We start from the raw sequence: 9,324 nt of genomic DNA, 5'->3' as shown, positions 1-9,324 counted from the left end.
ATAAACTGAGCTCTAAACAGACTAGTTACCAGCCCGATGTCAGATCTGCTCTCAGGGCTCTCAGGGCTCTCAGGGCTCTCAGGGCTCGGCGGGCTGAGTTCTCACACGTTGCGTCTCCTGTTAGTGACCGTACGGCATGCTGGTGGGAGTTTGGAATGATGACATCATCAAACAACGTGTTATTGCTGCAGCAGATACACCACAGGGATTCTTGTTGCATTTTAAGAAATGATGTAGTTACAGAGCACAACAAATGCAAACAAGCTCCAGCACACTTTCTTACTTGAAAGATAAATGTATTCATTTTGAAACTGCACCTTTAACAGACGAACTTTAGTACCAAAACTTTTTTTGTTGAAGTTTGACAGTGTTCAGGAGTTTATCTGCAACTGTTGAGCTCCTCGTCCCTCTCATACACACCTGTCTCATGAAAGAGATGTGCACAGTGTTTGTGTGCTCATAGTTACAGAGCAGACACAATAAAATACAATTAATATAAGATAAAATAATAATAAACAAATCAGATACAATGTGACTTCATAGGATATAGTTAACAGATGAGGGAAACATTATAGCAAGAAAGAAAGAAAGAAAGAAACGTGTCGAACAGACGTGTCCTCAAAACAACTTGCATTTAGTTTGGTTTGATAGCACATAAACAAATTGAAGCCTATTTGTTTATATATATATCGCACTTTAAAAATATTACATTACAACTAAAGGTCTTGCATAAAACCACTGGTCGTCGACTCGAGCGGCTTTGCAAAAAGACTGGAATCTCAGTGCACATCCAACTTTACACTGAACACCTACACCTCTACAAGAACGCTCTCTCCACCGCAAATACCTCATACTACTCCAACCTCATCAGCACTGGTAAAAATAACACCAGAACCCTCTTTTTATTTTATTTAGCCTTTATTAATACAGATAAAAAATCTCATTGAGACACAGGGTTTCATTCTCAAGAGAGACCTGATCATCTGCTGAAGGGTGTTCCAGGTTGAGGGGGCAGAGTATGAAAAGGCCTTTTTTCCAATTTCCGTGCAAATTGACAGAGTGATGTAGTTTTGAGATTGTAGCCCATAGCTGTACTGTTTGTGTGATATGTAAGTGGATATGTAGATGGAAAGCAGTCCAAGAATAGATGTGTAGATGAATTTGTACCAGTGCAGAGATCTGCACATTGATAATGATGTCCAGTTGACTAGAGCAGTGGTCCCCAACCACCGGTCCGGTCCATACCGCATTTGGTACCGGGCCGCAAAGAAAAATATTTTATTTTGAAAGAGGTTTTATTTTGAAAAATTACCGGATACATCCATCTCAATCACGTGATACTTTACTTCAAAATGTAAGCGCACAAGCAACAATGCGTGGAAAACAAATGTCTTTAAGGAGCTTTTTTGGAAAGGGGAAAAGACCCAATGAGGAGGCAGAAGAAGAAGAGCCCTACCAAGAAATAGAAAGCTGCATTTAAAAGACAATATCATGAGTTCTACTTAAAATACGTGTTTATCGCTACAGGTGATTCTTATGCGCCGGTCGGCATAATACACAGGCTCGCAAATGAGGCAACGAAGCCTTCAAAACTGCTTCGGCACCTGGAGACCAAGCACCCGCCATTAAAAGACAAGCCCATGGCGTTTTTCGAAAGACAAAAACGTGAACAAAAAGGACATAAACAATTACTGATGGTCACCACATCAACACATGCGAGTGCACTGAAAGCATCATACTTAGTGACTAACCATATTTCTAAGGCAAAGAAACCTTTTACTATTGGTGAAGAATTGATTGGCAAAAATGTGGCAGCTACAAGCCGTTTTCTAGCACTGGTGGAGAAGCAGGCCTTGTTTCTAAAAAAGAAGCCCAGTTTTAATTTCAGTTTCCTTAAAAGATTGTCAATATAATGTTTAAAGCAGAGGTTGTCGTCATTTGTGATGCCTAAGTATTTATAGGTGTTGACAATTTCAATAGGGGTACCCTCTTCTCAACAGTCAGCCACCTACTTCAACCTGCTACAACTCTCCCTCCAGATGTCTCCACCCACCACCACAACGACTTCCTGCAATTCTTTGACACCAAAATCAACATCATCCACCATCAGCTGGCTTCATCCTGCACTTCCCCAAGTGATCCACCTTGGATGGTTACCACTGGCCAACCATTCACTAGCACCCTTTCCAACTTCTCACGAGCAACAGAATCTACCATCTTCAAGCTCATCCTTAAATCCAAACCCACTACCTGTCAGCTCAACCCCCTCCCCACTATCCTCATCAAAGCCTGTCGGCCACCACAGGCATCTTTGTACCGTTCTTCAGTCAAGTCAAGAGTCTTGGTGTCACTCTGGACAGCACCCTCTCCTTTGCACCGCACATAAAGAATATCACCCGCACTGCTTTTTTCCTCCTGCACAACATCTCCAGACTCCGCCCGTCCCTGTCCCAATCCAGTACAGTCTTGGTCCACGCATTTGTCACATCCTGGATCGACTACTGTAATGCTGTTCTCTCTGGCCTTCCTACCAAACTGCTCAACCGACTTCAAATACTACCCGCATCAAATCCTCTGAACACATCACCCTCATTCTCCTGAAACTTCACTGGCTCCCTGTTCAATCCTGGATCGACTACAAAAAGTTGTTGTGGAAGTTTTCCTGCTTTACTCTGGAGAGATGTATATAAAGTCAAATAAATGGTGATAGAGACAGAGTTGTCTTTGTACATTTATTTGAGATCTCAAAGACACCAGTTCTACAGAGCACAGTGTAGTCTGCAGGAGGGCGCAGATTGAAAAAGAACACACAGACATTTTATACAAACTTGGTCTGGTGACTAGGTGATAAACACAACAGGGGACAGGGCCAAACTGCCTTTTGATGTGTGTAAGGTAACAGTTATGTAAACACTAAAGGAAGTGGTACACTCAATATTCTGTCTCAGTGAGTTAATCAGTTTAATCAGGATGTTAATTTGAAGGGAGAATTGTCTGTGTCCTGTCTTAATCAGGATGTAAATAATGATGAAAGGATTGTCTGTGTCCTGTCTTCTAAACGACACCCCCTTATTAACATGAAATGGCAGTTGGCCCTAGTTTGATCTAAACGACACCCCCATATTAACATGAAATGGCAGTTGGCCCTGGTTTGATCTAAACGACACCCCCATATTAACATGAAATGGCAGTTGGCTTGCTTGACAAAGGGAACTTGTACATTATTTAACCAGTAGACATTTAAATTGCTATTACACCTTCTGCTCACCTACAAAGCCGTCCACAACCTCGCCCCCACCTACCTATCTGACTCCTTCAGGAGTATACCCCCTCCCGCTAACCTCCGCTCATCCTCAGCTGCTCTACTGACAATCCCCACATCACGCCTCATCACCATGGGTTTTAGGGCCTTCAGCTGCACTTCTCCCAGGCTCTGGAACTCCGTCCCTCCACACATCCGACAGTCTGAAACTATTACAACATTCAAATCTTACCTCAAAACTCACTTGTTTCCATCATTCTCAATACTCCCCCCCTTTTTCTTTTCTTTACGTGTCTCCACCTTATCTCTGGTTTTGTTTGTCTGTTCTCCCTTCAAATGTTCTGCTGTTTTTATCTCTTGTATTTTGTAAGGTGTCCTTGGGTGTCTTTAAAAGCGCCTCTAAATAAAATCTATTTATTATTATTATTATTATTATAAAAAGTGTTTTATATAAAAATAATATTTTGTAATAATAATAATCAGGAAAATGTATTTAAAGTATTAAAAGTAAAAGGTACTCAATGCAGGGAACTGGCTTGTTGAGTGTATATAATATATGTTATGATACATATTGTATTACAATATTAGATATTTAATTGTATTTTTGCGATTACCTGTTTGCAGTACCTTCACTGTAAAGATGTTTTACAGTAAAACAGCTTAACAATAAAGAAGTGTATACAACACACACATGCGCCAACATAGTACGTTGGCCGGTCTCCTCCAGCTCCCTGGTTGGATGACCTCTGTGCGTGCTGAGAGAACCATCCTACAGGCAGCTGAAAGAAAATGGTTGAAATCAAAACACCCTGATGACCTCCTTGACTTTCAAACGCTTCTCTCTTCTTTCCCTTCCTTTATTTCAGAAGCAAGCACTTTCTGGATGGCGGAACACCACTTGAAACTCAACCTTTACAAGACCAAACTGCTCTGCCTTCTGGGGAAAGGGCTCTCCCATCCAAGACCTTACCATCAACGTCAGCACCTCGGGTTATTTCCCCGACTTGGACTGCAAGGAATCTGGGTGTGACACTGGACGACCAACTGTCCTTCAGTGCCAACATCGCTGCAACAACCCGCTCCTGCAGACGCACTCTTTATAACATCAGGAGGATACGTCCCCTGCTGACTCAGAAGGCAACGCAGGTTTTTGTCCAGGCTCTTGTCATCTCACGCCTTGACTACTGTAACTACCTCCTTGCTCATTCAGAATGCAGCAGCCCAACTGATCTTTAACCTCCCCAAGTTCTCCCACACTGCACCACTCCTCCGCTCCCTTCACTGTGTCGGCCCAAATCTGCTTCAAGACTCTGGTGCTGGCCTACCGTGCTGTGAATGTATCAGACCCTTCCTAAATCCAGGCCATAGTTAAACCATACACCCCAGCTCGCTCACCTCGCTCTGCATCGGCCAATCGGCTTGCTACTCCCTCACTGCGAGCGGGACACAGATTCCCCTCAAACAAAACCAGCCTGTTTGCTACCCTGGCTCCAAAATGGTGGAACAAGCTGCCCATTGATGTCAGGTCAGCAGAAAGTTGTCACACCTTCCGTCGCAGACTGAAAACTCACCTGTTTCAACTTTACTGCAGCCAATGAAGTAGAAAAAGAACTAAAATAAATCTGTTCTTTGTATGTTGCACTTACATTGGATTAGCTTATTTGAGGCTATTGTTCTGCACTTAAATGATTTCCCCTATTTGAAGCTAATGTACTAAAGATATCAGCTGTTCGGAGTTCAATCCTCATGATTGTTTGCACTTATTGTAAGTCGCTTTGGACAAAAGTGCCAGCTAAATGAACTGTAATGTAACATGTGCATCATTTAGGTGCCAGCCATGAACTAGCAAAAAATAAATGAATACATCTTCATCCATAGTGGAATGATGGGGGATAAATAGAGGGATAATGTGAGAGGTCATGAGGTGTTCAGGGAGTTATCTATATCTGTTGAAATCAACAGGGAGGCTAACAAATGAATTTGAATAAAATGTGTGTGTGTTACATGTTCCTGTTACATTAATGTGTGTGTTGCATGTTCCTGCTGCATTAATGTGTGTGTTGAATGTCCCTGCTTCTTTAATGTGTGTGTTGCATGTTCCTGCTGCAATAATGTGTGTGTTGCATGTTCCTGCAGCAATAATGTGTGTGTTACATGTTCCTGCAGCAATAATGTGTGTGTTACATGTTCCTGCTGCATTAATGTGTGTGTTACATGTTCCTGCTGCATTAATGTGTGTGTTGCATGTTCCTGCTGCATTAATGTGTGTGTTGCATGTTCCTGCTGCATTAATGTGTGTGTTGAATGTCCCAGCTTCTTTAATGTGTGTGTTGCATGTTCCCGCTGCATTAATGTGTGTCTTGCATGTTCCTGCTGCAATAATGTGTGTGTTACATGTTCCTGCTGCATTAATGTGTGTGTTGCATGTTCCTGCTGCAATAATGTGTGTGTTACATGTTCCTGCTGCATTAATGTGTGTGTTACATGTTCCTGCTGCAATAATGTGTGTGTTACATGTTCCTGCTGCATTAATGTGTGTGTTGCATGTTCCTGCTGCAATAATGTGTGTGTTACATGTTCCTGCTGCATTAATGTGTGTGTTGCATGTTCCTGCTGCAATAATGTGTGTGTTACATGTTCCTGCTGCATTAATGTGTGTGTTGCATGTTCCTGCTGCATTAATGTGTGTGTTGCATGTTCCTGCTGCATTAATGTGTGTGTTGCATGTTCCTGCTGCATTAATGTGTGTTACATGTTCCTGCTGCATTAATGTGTGTTGCATGTTCCTGTTACATTAATGTGTGTGTTACATGTTCCTACTGCATTAATGTGTGTTGCATGTTCCTGCTGCATTAATGTGTGTTGCATGTTCCTGCTGCATTAATGTGTTACATGTTCCTGCTGCATTAATGTGTGTGTTACATGTTCCTGCTTCATTAATGTGTGTTGCATGTTCCTGCTGCATTAATGTGTGTGTTGCATGTTCCTGCTGCATTAATGTGTGTGTTGCATGTTCCTGCTGCATTAATGTGTGTGTTGCATGTTCCTGCTGCAATAATGTGTGTGTTACATGTTCCTGCTGCATTAATGTGTGTGTTACATGTTCCTGCTGCATTAATGTGTGTTGCATGTTCCTGCTGCATTTATGTATGTGTTACATGTTCCTGCTGCATTAATGTGTGTGTTGCATGTTCCTGCTGCATTAATGTGTGTGTTACATGTTCCTGCTGCATTAATGTGTGAGTTGCATGTTCCTGCTGCATTAATGTGTGTGTTACATGTTCCTGCTGCATTAATGTGTGTGTTACATGTTCCTGCTGCATTAATGTGTGTGTTACATGTTCCTGCTGCAATAATGTGTGTGTTGCATGTTCCATCTGCATTAATGTGTGTGTTACATGTTCCTGCTGCATTAATGTGTGTGTTACATGTTCCTGCTGCATTAATGTGTGTGTTACATGTTCCTGCTGCATTAATGTGTGTGTTGCATGTTCCTGCTTCATTAATGTGTGTTGCATGTTCCTGCTGCATTAATGTGTGTGTTGCATGTTCCTGCTGCATTAATGTGTGTGTTGCATGTTCCTGCTGCATTAATGTGTGTGTTGCATGTTCCTGCTGCATTAATGTGTGTGTTGCATGTTCCTGCTGCATTAATGTGTGTGTTGCATGTTCCTGCTTCATTAATGTGTGTTGCATGTTCCTGCTTCATTAATGTGTGTGTTACATGTTCCTGCTGCATTAATGTGTGTTGCATGTTTCTGCTGCATTTATGTATGTGTTAAATGTTCCTGCTGCATTAATGTGTGTGTTACATGTTCCTGCTGCATTAATGTGTGTTGCATGTTCCTGCTGCATTTATGTGTGTGTTACATGTTCCTGCTGCATTAATGTGTGTTGCATGTTCCTGCTGCATTTATGTGTGTGTTACATGTTCCTGCTGCATTAATGTGTGTGTTGCATGTTCCTGCTGCATTAATGTGTGTGTGTTACATGTTCCTGCTGCATTAATGTGTGTGTTGCATGTTCCTGCTGCATTAATGTGTGTGTTGCATTTTCCTGCTGCAATAATGTGTGTGTTGCATGTTCCTGCTGCAATAATGTGTGTGTTACATGTTCCTGTTACATTAATGTGTGTGTTACATGTTCCTGTTACATTAATGTGTGTGTTACATGTTCCTGTTACATTAATGTGTGTGTTACATGTTCCTGCTGCATTAATGTGTGTGTTGCATGTTCCTGCTGCATAATGTGTGTGTTACATGTTCCTGCTGCATTAATGTGTGTTACATGTTCCTGCTGCATTAATGTGTGTGTTACATGTTCCTGATGCATTAATGTGTGTGTTACACGTTCCTGTTACATTAATGTGTGTTACATGTTCCTGCTGCATTAATGTGTGTGTTACATGTTCCTGCTGCATTAATGTGTGTGTTACATGTTCCTGTTACATTAATGTGTGTGTTACATGTTCCTGCTGCATAATGTGTGTGTTACATATTCCTGCTGCATTAATGTGTGTGTTACATGTTCCTGCTACATTAATGTGTGTGTTGCATGTTCCTGCTGCATTAATGTGTGTGTTACATATTCCTGCTGCATTAATGTGTGTGTTACATGTTCCTGCTGCATAATGTGTGTGTTACATATTCCTGCTGCATTAATGTGTGTGTTACATGTTCCTGCTACATTAATGTGTGTGTTGCATGTTCCTGCTACATTAATGTGTGTGTTGCATGTTCCTGTTACATTAATGTGTGTGTTACATGTTCCTGCTGCATAATGTGTGTGTTACATGTTCATGTTACATTAATGTGTGTGTTACATGTTCATGTTACATTAATGTGTGTGTTACATTAATGTGTGTGTTGCATGTTCCTGCTGCATTAATGTGTGTGTTGCATGTTCCTGCTGCATTAATGTGTGTGTTGCATGTTCCTGCTGCATTAATGTGTGTGTTGCATGTTCCTGCTGCATTAATGTGTGTGTTGCATGTTCCTGCTGCATTAATGTGTGTGTTGCATGTTCCTGCAGTGTGATGATTCATGAACACCGCAGGTCTGCTCATACAGTTTTTATCTTTTGATGATTACATTTTATATTTACAATTGTAAAGTCTGTAAATCGTTTGTTCAAATGTTTGTTCTTTAGCAGCAATTTCTGTTTTTGTGTAACGTCAAGATCTTGTTATCTTTTGCGGATGATATTCAATATTGTCAAATAGAAATGAGCCAATAATGAATTATCTCCCCTCAATCTTTCCCCTACAGTTTCTCGCTCACTCTCATTGATGCTCTCGACACTCTTCTGGTAAGATCTGAAGAAAAAAAAATGTCATCCTGTAAACGTCTTAGATGACGTCTGATTATTATCAGAGACAAACTTTAGACTCCTGTCTGTGTGAAAGTGTGTTAAAGAGTTCAGGTGTCATTTCAAAATGTTTCTCTGAAGGTTTTAGGAAACCACTCAGAGTTTCAGCGCGTGGCGTCGCTCCTTCAAGACACCGCGGACTTTGACATCGACACCTCCGTGTTCGAAATCAACATCAGAGGTAGAGAGGAGGGGGCGGAGGAATTGTACCTTCATGTTAAGTAGTCAAACTAACCTGTGTGTGTGTGTGTGTGTGTGTGTGTGTGTGTGTGTGTGTGTGTGTGTGTGTGTGTGTAGTGGTGGTCTGCTGTCGTGGAGAGATATAATCTGAGTCCTGCGTCTTCCCCGGGGTCTCCTCCCAGCTGGACGTGCCTGGAACACCTCCCTAGAGAGGTGCCCAGTTGGCATCCTTACTAGATGCCCGAACCACCTCAACTGGCTCCTTTCAACGTAAAGGAGCAGCGGCTCTACTCCGAGTCGCTCACGGATGGCTGAGCTTCTCACCCTATCTCTAAGGGATACGCCAGCCACCCGTCTGAGAAAACCCATTTTGGCCGCTTACTAGATGCCCGAACCACCTCAACTGTAATATATAAAGCAATTCTTGGTCTTCTGCTCACATACAGTCTTTGTGTCTCAACCACGCAGAAAAGTGCCGGACAAAACCTCTTTGTGTTCTCAGGACTTCTTGTTGC

This window comes from Cottoperca gobio, unplaced genomic scaffold, assembly GCF_900634415.1.
Source record: "Cottoperca gobio unplaced genomic scaffold, fCotGob3.1 fCotGob3_124arrow_ctg1, whole genome shotgun sequence".
NCBI classification, from domain to species: Eukaryota; Metazoa; Chordata; class Actinopteri; order Perciformes; family Bovichtidae; genus Cottoperca; species Cottoperca gobio.
The sequence above is the reverse complement of the archived record's forward strand: the minus strand, read 5'-3'. Positions refer to the sequence as shown.